The sequence below is a fragment of the Lycorma delicatula genome, chromosome 5, assembly GCF_047948215.1.
Source record: "Lycorma delicatula isolate Av1 chromosome 5, ASM4794821v1, whole genome shotgun sequence".
In the NCBI taxonomy this organism is placed as follows: Eukaryota; Metazoa; Arthropoda; class Insecta; order Hemiptera; family Fulgoridae; genus Lycorma; species Lycorma delicatula.
Window position 1 is genome coordinate 150169270 of NC_134459.1, and position 12803 is coordinate 150182072.

General features: G+C 33.3%; 1 protein-coding gene across 1 annotated transcript in view; it reads left to right on the top strand.

The window, feature by feature from the left end:
* LOC142325483 (CCA tRNA nucleotidyltransferase 1, mitochondrial) overlaps window positions 1-7100 on the top strand; it is a 58032-nt gene extending 50932 nt beyond the window's left edge. Inside the window, exon 11 of the transcript XR_012756547.1 lies at window positions 6959-7100. The gene's annotated coding sequence lies outside the window, so the exon portion shown is untranslated. The remainder of the gene's footprint in view (window positions 1-6958) is intronic.
* Window positions 7101-12803: the final 5703 nt, after the last annotated feature.

Below are 12803 nucleotides of genomic sequence, written 5' to 3' on the forward strand. Positions count from 1 at the left end.
CCAACTTCTAGATTTTTTGAAATTCAACCTTGAAAGAGGTGAAGAAAAATTAAAAAAAATTTGAACAATGATTCCAAATTTTCCCCATTTTCAATCATACTAAACGAGATATTCATTAGATTGGGGCTTTCAAATGCTCTTCAGATAAATATCTAAAAACTATTTTTGGTTTTTTGAATTTCAGTCTTTTAAGGGGTGCGACTGTACAGTGTGGCAGCTTAAGCAACACAGTCACTGTCACTGATACTGTGTGTGTGTGTGTGTGTGTGTGTGGGGGGGGGGGTGTGTTGTGTGATGCAACTGGCTGCACCTGCCTCCAGTTACTTGCCTAAAAAACATAAATTAAAAAAAAAATTGATAGCGATAATTTTAGGACAAATAATAGGTAACATAAAGTGATGAACAGATGCAATGATTTTAAGATGTAAGTGTAGGTAGTGTATCTTTGACAAAAGCCATTTGAGTCTGCAATAAGGAGGTTAAGAAGATATAATAAATATAAATTCTCTAATAGTACAAGATAAGTGTCATGAAAATTTACCAAAGAAACATAATTTTAAATTATTAACTTTACTTATAAACTCATTAAGTATTAAGGAATCTGTACAATGCATAGAATAGCTGGTTATTATAATTGTAACTCTGATGACAAATCTCAAATTTATTGAAAAAACAGTTTCTGTAATGCACAAGAGGCAGCCAATTGTTGGTACATGAACAAGGAAAAACAACTCACTTTCTATATGCATGAAAATATTTCAATTATTGCAGTGTATCTTCTAAATTTCTGAAGTGGTGAGTTTATCAGTGTGTGTTTATTATATGATCTTATAAATTTTAAAACAAAACGGTAACCTCCAGAGACAGAGTGATGACCAATCCTCTTTGGATCATCTTTCTTTATCCTTCTTTTCTTGTTGCTTGAGAAAGTACCACAGGAGGTGAGTCAGCTCTCCCACTTCTATCAGTGATGCCATGTTGGAAACTTCTGGTAGCCAGGAAAGCAGACGTATTTTGTTGGTGTTTGGTGATATGGATACCTTGTTTACTGCTGGAATGCTGGAGTTTTGTATATTTGTGATACATATCTTTTGTTTCTAACAAAAATAGCAGTTTTTTTTTTTCAGTATTTTATGTAACATGTTGCTTTTAAGAGTGAGTGGATGTGCCTGCAGGATCATTATAGAATAGCTAAAGCTGACTGACCATTAAATGCCCAAATTATGATGCTTATTAGCTAGCCAGATTGGTATAAGCTTAGCAGACAAGCTAAACTGATTTTATTTATAAAGAGAAAAAACCTGTCTAAGAGTAAAAGATCTGTCTTGAAACAACTTATCAGTTGACAACAAGGATATTTATGATAGCACCTACTACTACTACTACTACTATCAAATATATCTTAATTTGATTGTATCTATTTAATAATTACTTCTGAAGTCTATTCATTGTATTGACTTAAGTCCCTGCTACTATATTTTTTAAATTAACTAGGGTATATAAAGTTAACAATTAGTCAAATGAATAAATTGATCTGGATCAACAAGTTTTGCTCTATCTCGCATAGTATAAAGATGTGCATAGTATAAACATATGTGATGTAATTTACGTAAAAGCTTTGGTTTTTATAATACATTAATCTTCAGTTTATTCTAAAAGTTGCAAGGTAACCACTGCACACTAGATGATTTTAACATTTATGAAATGTATGATTTTTGGCAATATGACTCTCACTGTAGTAACTACTACATCATGAGGAAGTATTTCATACTTTTTTGGATGAACAGAAGATTGTTTCATGCAAACTGTTATCAAAGGTGAATGTTAAATATCTAAAGATACCTAATATACATCTTACAAAGAATTTATAAATAAACTGGACATGTAGATAAAAATTTTTTTGCATATCAGCATAATTTTTTTTTTGAGATTGATCTTTTTGGAAAAGCAACCTGCAAAATTATAATTCAAACAACAAAATACCCCAATCCAGGTAACCAAAAATAACTGCATAATCAAAAGGTGCAAAATTCCTTTCTTATTCTGTATTCTTAGAAAATGGTTTAAAAAAGAAAAATAAGAGCAAAATAAATTTAATAAGTAACCCAAATGTAACAATAATAAAAAAAAAACAAATTTGTAATTATCATCCAGAAATAGATTAATATAAACATTTTTAACAGGATTTTGAGAAGAATATAGTATATGATATAACCCTTACATATAACATCTTTTCACTGAAAAAAAAACATAACAGTTTAACAATATTTAACCCTAACATAAAAAATTAATACTTACAAATTCATTCAAATTAAATTCACACAATAATAAATTTTTACTCTAGAGTCTGATAAATATCAGTAAATAGTTTTGGTGAAATACAAACAAAAAATCATATCACTTCATTAAAACAAATTTTTGCAAACCAAAATGAATATACTGATATTTTATATAGAGACATATTAATATTGGTGGACATGAAAAAGATAAGTAAATTGAATAATGGTGTCTGAGGTGAGCAGACGTTCTATATTGATACTGAAAGTATTTTTGGTGCGCGAGTTGACAACAGTGACTGTTGGAACTAAACATAAAGTGTATTAAAATATCAGTTTTGGCATCCAATTCAGTATACAATTGTACAGTATATAAAACACTGAGTTACTGTTTTATAAAATAAGTTATATTTATTTCCCCAGCCCAAGCACCCTCAATATATTCTTCATTTAAGATTTATTTAAAAAATTAAATACCTAGTGTATCTTCTCTAAATCTTAGCTGCTACATAAGTATGTATTATTTATATAGGAGATTACAGTATGTTACTTTCAAACAGATTTGTGTTTGTGAACCACTTAAGAGATGGCAGCACACAGTACATACTATTAAGGGAATATTAGTTCAAGCACCAGAGGATATAAAATCATCATTATTGAGAAGACACATCTAAATTTTGTTTATTCTGGTCAGAAAGGACAAATATTTGAGCTATGAGATATACAATGATATCACTGGGCAGCATTAAGAGACATCTTGAATACTGGCTGACATGAAAAAGATGTTTAGTAAGTTAAATATTGGTTTCCAAGGCGAACAGATATCCTAGATTGGTGCTGATCACATTCTTGATTTGTGGATTGTGGGTCAATTCAGGTCTAAACCTAGAGTATATTAAAATATCGGTTTTGGTTTTACAGTCATTAAAAGTCAAAACTTCATTTTTAATTCTTTTTCCAGGAATTTCTCCACAAACACCATTCTAGCCTAGCCAAATGGACATGCTATTTATTTAACTGCTGCTGGGCTGCAATGACGACAGACTTATGATTGGTTGGATTAGCATACAGTATTGGTTGGAATAATGATCATTCTAATTGGCTGCAATGTGCACATCACACACCATTGATTAAAGTAATGAGTCTCCAAGTAATGCTGTAGCCGGATTGGAACCGCAATAAAATAATACAGACAACATTGATTACACTGCCCAACAATGAAAATGCTTCAGCTCAAAAATAGCTTATTCTTATGTATTTCTATCTGCTGGATTCAAAAATTACCATAAAAATGACCAATTAGCTCTTGGTTTGAAGATGCAATGAATCATTTTTTATCTGCATTTTTAGTTTGGGGATAATTTTTTTTTTTGGAGTTGTCACACCTGTTAAATGACGAAACACAACGTTCTCCAATTGTTTGTAGGTTTTAAACATTGTCGCTGTAATAGTGAGTTTCATACTGTTTGTGTTGTAATTAGTACAGAATTTCTGGTTTTTGAGTGCTTTTGAAGTGAAAAATTTATTAAATGAAAAAGTGTAAATTCATTGAATAATTTTTGTTACATTTGTGGTGAAATAACATTTTCATCACAGAAATCCAATCTGACACCTCTTGTGAAGACTGCATTATTCTGGTATGAAGGTAGGGGACTAGAATAAGTCATGGGCTCCACATATATGTTCCAACTCTTGTTCAGTTATACTAAGAGAGTGGCTAAAAAATTAATAAAAAAACAATGTATGGCTTTTGCTGTGCCTATGGTTTGGTGGGAGCCTACAAACCATACAGATAACTGCTATTTCTGCTTGACTCCAACTATAAAGGCAGGATTGTCAATGAAGAAAAGAAGAACAGTTCAATATCCTAATCTACCACCTCTTACACATTCAGATAGTTTATCAGTTCCCATTCCACCCCAAAATTATGAGCTTGAAGTAGAAAGACGTGTGGAAGAAGAAGAATCCAACAAGCCTTCCACATCCCGTGACTCTGATTTTGACGAAAAAGATGATAAATCGCACAGACTGAATCAAGCGGAATTGAATGATCTCATTACAGACCTTGATTTCAAGAAGACAGATCTCTAGAGTCAAGACTACAGCAATGGAATCTTCTCCAACATGATGCGAGGGTCTCACAATACAGACATCGACATAGGGATCTGCTTTCTTTTTTTGAAAAGAAAAACAATCTTGTTTGCTGTGATGTTAATGGCTTGATCAAATGTTTGAATTTGAATCATGACCCAACTGATTGGAGGCTATTCAAAGACTCTTCCAAGCTTAGTTTGAAAGCTGTATTACTTCACAATGGCAATCGTCTTATATTCCTTCTATTCATGTTGGTCATGCAGTTCATATGAAGGAGAATATGCAAACATGTCAATCCTCTGAGACTCAATAAAATATGTTGATCACAAGTGGAAAATCTGTGGCACTCTAAAAGTCATCGCTGTATTCTTAGGAATGAGACTGGGGTACACTAAATACTGCTGCTTTTTATGTATGTGGGACAATAGGGTTAGGAAATCACATTTTATTGAAGCAGACTGGCCTGCAAGAAATCTTAACTCTAGCGAGAAAAATGTCATTGCTGAGCCCTTCATGGACTCAAAAGATGTTCTTCTTCCACCCCTTCTTTTAAAGCTGGGTTTGATGAAACATTTTGTAAAAAGTACGAACCAAGAAGGATAGGTCTTTAAGTACTTAAGAGACAGACTTCCTACATTAAGTGATGAAAAAATTAAGGAAGGTATTTTTGTTGGGCCACAAATTCGACAACTTTTAAAGAATCTTGCATCTGACTGAAATTTGGAGGGGAAAGAAGAGGAAGTCTTAAAGGGAGTCATTCATGGATTTTTAGAAACAAAACAGATGAAAACTACAGTCAGTTGGTGACAGTACTTCTACAAAAATACCATCAACTCAGATGCAACATGTCCCTTAAAATTCATTTTCTCCACTCACCCTGGACTTTTTCCCTCCTAGTTGTGGAGTTGTTAATGATGAGCATGGAGAAAGATTCCATCAGGATATTTCTGTAATGGAACAAAGATATCAGGGCCATTAGAATGAAGTAATGCTTGCGGATTACTACTGGTCTGTGTGTAGGAATGCTACAGAACTCATTTACAAGAGAAAGCCAAAAGAATGATCTCATGAAGCCACCACATGATTCTCTTCAGACCCAACCGTCAGGAAGTGAAGAAAACAAAAAAAAAAATATTCTTGTTGGGCAGTGTTATTATTACACTTCCTCCATCGAGTGAATCATATGAAATGAGCACGTTATACCAATAAAGTTTATCAAAGTATTTCATTTGAGTTATATTTAGTTTAAATCATTTTATAACATTTACATACTACATATTTATGAGGACTAATTTTATTTCCTGTTTTTTTGGATTGGGTGGGCAGATAGTGTGTTGCAGGTGGGTGTATAGTAGAGCATATGTCTGCAGTTAGTAGGAGTATTTTTGGTGGAGAGTATGTGGAAGACCTGAACAAATTTAAGATATTCATTGTACATGTTATTGATAATGAGAATAAAACAAGTGATCAAACACGTGAAATAGTTTATAATATACACAATTTTATGAAGAAAGAACTTATAAAGTTAGCAAAATTAGAAGATGACAAACATTTAACACGTGTTCTATATAAACTGAACAGTTAATGAGTTTCATGCAGATAATGAATTGCCTGTATTAAATAAATTATGCGATGAACTTCAAAAGCGTTCAATTTAAAATTGGTTCTAGAACTACACTAGCAGCTATCCTGAAAGAGTTACGCTTTTTGGCGTAAAACTGATAATAGAAAACAACAAAGCAAGAGGTTTTGTGGTGTAAAACTGATAATAATAGAAAACTTTGGACCGAGAAAGAGAACATACGGTGAAAGAGGATGGAATAATTAAGAAAAATGACAGATTGCTGAAAAGGAAATTCTTCGATTGTTTATTTGGACAAATCGGATATTTTAACATCCTATTTGACATCCAGAATGAATAGGGTTCATTCTGATCGCCCTGTTAAATAATAAAATGAGTTCAAATGTGATTCACATAGTACATTATACTTATTATCTTGCCCATTAGCAAATTTATCTATAAGCATATTAGTGATATAACTGATATAAATGAAAGTTTGTCATCAACTATAACTAGAAGAATGCTTTTTTCTTTACTACAGGTATCTCTCCAAATAATACTTACTCAAGTTCACAATCTTTCGCCTTTTATCGAAGTAAGAATTAAATGTTATTAAATATACATAATGTTATTGTAGGAAATAATACAAAGTAAACAATTTAAAAAATATAAATTAAAATTTTTAACATAAAATTACATTATTTACTTAATTTAATACCATAAAAATTATGATTAGATTCAAATCGTACATATGACCAATGAATTAATTACTTAAATTAATTCATATTTAAATCACAAAAATGGATTAATTAAAGTAAAAAAATAAAACAGTAGTATCCAATAAATATATATGTATATTTCACTAATTGACATAGGTTATATTGCACAAATTAATTTATATTAAAATTAGGTAAATTTATTTCTAATTTCTTAATCACCATTATTTTATTTAAAAATATGAGTATTATCTATTCATAAAATATATCTTAATATAAATTAATTAATAATTAAAATTCTTTTTTTTCAGTATGAAGATTATGTTAATAAATAAAGAACAACTAACTTATGGCAGTGGTTCCCAAACTTTTCCGAGTTGCAGCATCCTTTTTCAATTAAAGTTTTTCAATGGTGCCCTACCCTAAGTAAAAGACATTACTTACTCCTCATAAGTAAGAGATAAAAATAAATAAAACTTGTGTATTTCCATTAATTTTTTACTTTATTAACATTAAATTAATAATTATAAATTTCTTAGTTTAATTAATTATGAAGCTTTTACAATATTCACGGCACTCAATGAGGAGCCCATAGCTCAATTTTTTTTCGCCACGCCAAGGCGTATAGTTTGGGAATCGCTGACTTATGACACAAGAAATACATTTGATTTATTCACAGTATCCATATCTAGTAGAACTGAGTTTGTAAGTTGCAATATATTGGTTTTATTTTAATATACTGCTAAAAGGAAAGACTGTATTTTATGTACTAGCAGCAATATTAAAAAAAATCTATATCAAGTCATTTATACATTTGGAAAGTTTGATCAGTTGGAATGCAAGCTGTGCAAGACAGGTAAAACAAAATCTATGGATATGTATGAGGATTTTTACACTTTCCTTTGGGTAAGTGAAAAGATATGGGTAAAGGTAAAAGGTAAAAGGATAGTTGATGGCAAGAAGGATCGTGGTGGACTAATTAAATAGTTTGTGGGAGAGTATTATCATATGAATTTGTATCAACTATTCAAAATGGGAAATAAACTATAAGATAGTTTTGAAATATGGTTGTGGAGAAGAATAAAAAAAAACAGAAAAAATGATAAATTAATGACAAGAATAGGAGACAGAAGTTTGATGAAGAAGAAAAGGAAGAGCAGCACATCTTTGTTGGGACTTAAGCTAGGTAGAAACTTTCATCATAGAGGGAAAACTGAAAGGAAAAGAGGAGAAAGAAGCACAAGGATGCTAATACAGTACAGTAGGAAGAAAATAAGCTATTAGGTAATAAAAGAAAATATTCAGGACTAAAAAACAGGGACATTCTATTGAAATACATCAAGGATGTATGAAATTCTCAAAATTATTTTGTCAACTAATTCTTTTCAGTGAATAAGAAGAAAAGTATATATAATCAATGAATGTAAGTGAATAAGAAGTGAAATTAATAGAATATAACATGTACAATTAACATATTTCATTCATTCACTGTATTCTGCCAATGGGGTAGGTCTTCCCATGGCTGCTCTCCACTTGTTCCTGTCCTGTGAAAGTTTTTTGTTTCCGTATATTTTTCTCTTTCCACAACCCCATCAATCAATGGAAATCTTCTTCTTCCCCTTCCTTTCTTTCCATTTACCAATCCTTCAACTGCATCTATTAGTAAGCACTTTATTCTCACACAGTGTCCTAGCCAGTTCCTTTTCCTGCTTAAAATGGTATTCCTTTAATATATTCCTTTCCTCTTCTGCTCTTCTCAACACCTCTTCATTTGTTACTCTATCCTGCCAACAGATGTTTACAATTTTACACCACACCCACATCTGAAATGCCTCAATTCGCCATTTGTCTTCCTTTCTTAAGTCTATGTTTCTGCACCATAAAACATAACACTCCAAATAAATCAACTTACCAATTTCTTTTTCAAATCTAAATTTAATTTCCCACATAGCAAACTCCGTTTTCTATTAAGTGTCTCCTTACCCACTGCTACCCTCCTTCTGATTTCTGTGATACTGTTATGAGGCTGCCCAAGTACTTAAATTTCACTACGTCTTTAAATTTCTTCTTCAGTATATTAAAGTATCTTGAATTATTACAAGATCTTTATCTCTACTTCTACCCTCATCATCATCGGGCGATCATCAACATATTCCACCTTAATTACTTTTACTACTAGTTTATTTTTTAATACACCAACTCCATTCCTACCAATTCTTTCACCACCTGAGTAGTACAAGTGAAAGTCCCCACTTGACATTTCTCCATTTCTTCCCAATCTCACTTTACTCATTAAGTACATCTGATTTATTTCAAACGTTTCCTGTTTTGCGTTTTCAAGCTACCCTTTTGCATTAGTGTCGGTACATTCCACATTCCTATTCTTATCATATTTCCTGTTTTCTTTTTCATTTTTCCAGCCCTCCCTGCACAATTACCCTTTCCGTATCCAAACCTTATTCTTACTTCTTCATAAGCATGAAACCTTGTTGTATTCCCCTCCCGGAGATCACAGTAAGGGGAAGCCATACCTCCGAAATCTTTTACAAAAAGGTCTATCCCATTTAATAATCAACTAAGGATACCCTTAAGGATCTTTGATGCAATGGTTTCCCATTGCCTTTTGCATTTCAATGCCACTGATCTGGTGATTCATCCACCTGAATTAACATAAAAATTTATCAAAAAACTAATCTAATACTTTTTATCATACACCAGGAGCCACTTCACCACTTTATTTTTACAAATAAAAGTATCATACTAATATGTCTATAAGACAATTATTCCATGTATTATATTTCATAAAAGAAGAGGTTTGAATATAAATCTGATAAAGAAGAATATTGTACATACAAAAGAATATTATTGGTGGTCTAACAAACTATCTGTGAAAAATTATTGTATTATTGCAGTGTACAGTTGGCCGAATTATAAATTTATTAGATTATAACACAGAAATAAGTAACTTTTTTGCTCTAGCTGAATATGAAAGCATTAAACTTGAGATAGAGGTTCTGAAATTGATAATACAGAGCGTTCAGAAAGTTGCTGTGTACTTTTTTTTTTTTTTTTTTTTTTTTTTTTTTAAGGGCGAAAAACGGTTGAACGTTATCATCGCCCGGAAAATAAATAAATAGATAAATAAATAAAAATAATTTAAGGTTTTTAGATAAAATTAAAACTTAAAACTACTATCACAGAAACAAAATCCGGAATGGGTGTAAAAGGCCCATTCTCGGATAACAAAAACACTAATATGTAACTTAAAACTCTGTTAAAAACTACCACATTAAAAATAAATAAAACTTAAAACTATGTTAAAAACTATCACATTAAAAATAAAATAAAACTAAAAAGGGAGATAAAACTTAAAACTAATATCACAAAAATCTTATAACTAATATCACAGATGAATTTAAAAAACAAACAAAAAAAATCCGATAGGGAGTGTAAAAGGCTCCCTACTCGGATAACAAAAACAATACATAGGACAATACATACAATTACGAAAGAATACATACTTATTAAATTTTTTGCATTAACCCTATACTACGTAAAAATATAAACATGCGGTTTAAAACCTCCTTATCGTCACGCAAGATACCACGGATGTTACTAGGAATTTTAAATTTACGACGCAATGCCGCATAACATATGCAGTCCACGAGTATGTGGCGCACAGTCACGCGGCAGTTGCATCTTGCGCATAGAGGTGGTTGTCCTCTTGTAAAGAGGTACTCGTGTGTGACTCTCGTGTGTCCTATCCGCAATCGACAGAGAACTACTTCCTCACGCCGGGGTTTTCTGTATGAGGAGTTCCATGGTAACACAGAATCTTTAATGTGACGGAGTTTATTATCAACGGTAGCTGTCCAATCACCTTGCCACCTTGTTCTTAATAATTGTTTTACATAGTTAATGAAATCAGAAGTAGCAACTCGGGTGGTGAAAGGAGGCTGGTTACATGCTTCTTTGGCAGCGGAATCTGCATGTTCATTACCTGGAATCCCTACGTGGCTAGGGACCCAGCAAAAACTTAATTCTGTGTTGCGATTATTCAACTCAGCGATTGCGTTGTAAATTTCAATGACGATAGGATGTTTGGAATAAAAGTTTTTTAAGGCTTGGAGAGCACTACACGAGTCACTGCAAATAAGAATTTTTCTATATTTAGGGTTAATGATGTTTAGAGCCTTATTTATAGCGTATAGTTCAGCGGTAAACACACTCGTAATACCGGGTAGACCAAACATATAAGTTCTCTCATTAACAACAAATGCACATCCAACTGTATCATTTTGTTTCGATCCATCAGTGTATACAACCGCGTCTGGTTTCATCTTGGAGAGAACACACTGAAACATTTGCTGAAAGACAATAGATGGTGTTGATTGTTTATTGTATGTGGTCAGGTCAAAATTAAAATTTATAAGGCTTATTCTCCACGGAGGATATGAGCAAGGATATATAGGAAAGAATGACGGTTTGTTAACATTTATATGCTGCAGCAGACGCCAGGTACGGATACCTACCGGTGCAGTACGACGTGGATGGTCCTCATACTTTCTTAGATTAGGATTTCCAAAGACCGACTCAAGAGCCGGGTGATTCGGTTGTCCTCTGAGACGAGCAAAATACGATAATAAAAGGTGGTCTCGTCTATCCCAAAGTGATGGTTCACCACAGTCTACCAGTAAGCTTGCGACAGGACTAGATCTAAACGCGCCTGTGGCAAGCCGAAGTAAAGCATGATGTACACTATCCAGCATTTTAAGCACGGTTTGACGAGCTGATGAGTAGGCCACACAACCGTAATCTAAACGGGAGCGAACAAAGGAATAGTAAAAACGTATCATACATGATCTATCGGCTCCCCAGTTGGTGTTAGTAAGGACTCGCATCATATCTAGAATTTTGGAACATTTTGTTTTCAATTCTTTTAAATGTTTGACCCAAGTAAGACGGCTATCAAAAATTAAACCTAAAAACTTAACGTAATTAGAGATAGTGATAGTCTCACCGTTCAGAAAAATTTGCGGAATAGAAGGGTTTCGTAGCCGAGAAAAAACTACACATTTTGTTTTTTCGGATGAAAATGTGAAACCAGTAATCCTGGACCAAGCTTCAAGGTGATATATAGTGTTCTGCAGTAGTCTCTCTGCTGTAGGTGCCGAACGGCTTGCAATGTAGATAGCAAAGTCGTCAGCAAATAGAGAGCATGAGACAGGAGCCTGAACACATTTGGTAATATCATTTATGGCTACAGAAAATAAGGTGGCACTTAATACACTACCTTGGGGCACTCCATTCTCTAAGATGACACTATCTGAGAGCGAATCATCCACACGAACACGAGCCGTTCGGTGATTTAAGAATCCCCGGATAAAAGCAAGCATATTGCCCTCGATTCCCCGTTTTTGGAGAGTGTTAAGAATACCACGTCGCCAGGCTGTGTCATACGCCTTTTTTATATCAAAGAAGATAGCGACGAGGTGTTGCCGATTGAGGAAAGCGTTTTGTATGGCTGTTTCTAGTGACACTAAATGGTCAATGGAAGATCGTCCTTGTCGAAAACCACACTGTTCTGGAGATAGAAAGCCATGTTTCTCCAAGTACCATGTAAGTCTGCGGTTTACCATTCTCTCCATTATTTTACACAACATGCTTGTTAATGAAATAGGGCGATAGCTTGAGGGGTTCGTCTGGTCTTTACCAGGTTTTAGTACTGGTATAATAAATGCTTCTGACCAGCTGGGTGGGAAGACTTGTTCGGAGAATAAACCGTTGAAAATATTCAAAAGTTGTTGTAGTGCCGAATTAGGAAGGTGTGAAAGCATGGAAAGGCGAATGTTGTCCGGTCCAGGGGAAGTGTCCCGTGAATTTTTAAGCGCATGTAACAATTCTTTAAATACGAATGGAGTGTTTAATTCACCAACCGAATCACCAATGTTTAACGACAACACCTCCATTTGTATCTTGTACCGTTGAAAATCGTTATTATATGATGAGGTGAGAGACACCGAGCGGAAAGATTTTGCTAGACTATTTGCCACTTCCGAGGATGATGAAAGGAGTTCTCCTTCATCAATAAGACCAAGAATAGATTGTTTCGGTGATCCGAAGATTGCACGAATTTTCTTCCATACAGTAGACGTG